General features: G+C 44.8%; 1 pseudogene; it reads right to left on the minus strand.

The window, feature by feature from the left end:
- Positions 1 to 207: 207 nt before the first annotated feature.
- LOC714279 (small ribosomal subunit protein eS24 pseudogene) lies at positions 208 to 608 on the minus strand (annotated as a pseudogene).
- Between the last annotated feature and the right edge of the window lie 617 nt (positions 609 to 1,225).

Consider the following 1,225-nt stretch of genomic DNA (forward strand, 5'->3'; position numbering starts at 1 on the left):
CTTTCCACAGTGGCTCAACTAATTTACCTTCCCACCAGCAGTGTATAAGTGTTCCCTTTTCTCTGCCATCTCGCCAGCATCTGTTATTTTTTGACTTTTTAATAATAGCAATTGTTTGATGATTTTTTTTTCACATGGAAGTTTTTAGTTTATTAATCTTCTTGTGAAAAACCCACAACGGCCACAGATAACATCATTGCAGCACCTTTACTCCTTCGGCTTTTTGCCAGCACTAACATTGGCCTTTGCAGGCCCCCTACTTTTTTCATTCTGTTCTTGCGTTCCTTTCGTTGCTTTCTTGAGGTCTTTTTCTTCTCATACAGGCCATGTCTTGCAGGTCTATGTTTGGGTTCATTTTTCTTTGCATAATCCAGGGAATCGTAAATCTTGCCAAAGCCAGTTGTCTTGCCACCACCAAAATGAGTTCTGAATCCAAATACAAAGATGACGTCCAGTGTGGTCTTGTACATTTTGGCTAGTTTTTCCCAAATTTCTGTGTTAGGCACTGTCACCTTCCCAGGGTGAATGACATCAGTGGCCATTTGTTTCCTCTGAAGTCGTTGGTTGGTCATGAACTTGCCAGTGCGGATGGTTACTGTGTCGTTCATGATGGCGGTCTATCCTCAGACAGCCAGGGAAGAAAAAAGCTGGTGATACTTTAAATGGTAATGAAGCTCCATAGCTGTAGAACCAACCATGCACATACTTCAATTGAAGGTGATGCCAATATGAATAGTTATGGTCAAAGGTCGGCACGCACTGTCATAACAACCATGTCAGAGATGCCCGACTGTGAAAGGCTGCCCAATTTCAGATGTGTTACAAGTTTTTAGGCCGGGCATGGTGGCTCACACCTGTAATCCCAGCACTTTGGGAGGCCAAGGTGAGCGGATCACTTGAGGCCAGGAGTTCAAGACCAGCCTGGCCAACATGGTGAATCCCCGTCTCTACTAAAAATACAAAAAATTTAGCCTGGTGTAGTGGCGGTCACCTGTAATCCCAGCTACTTGGGAGGCTGAGGCAGGAGAATCGCCTGAACCTGGGAGGCGGATCTTGCAGTGAGCCAAGATCATGCTACTGCACTCCAGCCTGGGCCACAGAGAGAGACTCCGCCTCAAAAAAAAGTTTTTAAAATGTGCATCTTAGAATCGATGAAATACAGGTTTCTGGTTATGTGGGTGACGAGAACCCTATTTTATTTATCTGGGTGACCTTCCCACAGCAT

The sequence above is a fragment of the Macaca mulatta genome, chromosome 2 (genome assembly GCF_049350105.2).
Source record: "Macaca mulatta isolate MMU2019108-1 chromosome 2, T2T-MMU8v2.0, whole genome shotgun sequence".
In the NCBI taxonomy this organism is placed as follows: Eukaryota; Metazoa; Chordata; class Mammalia; order Primates; family Cercopithecidae; genus Macaca; species Macaca mulatta.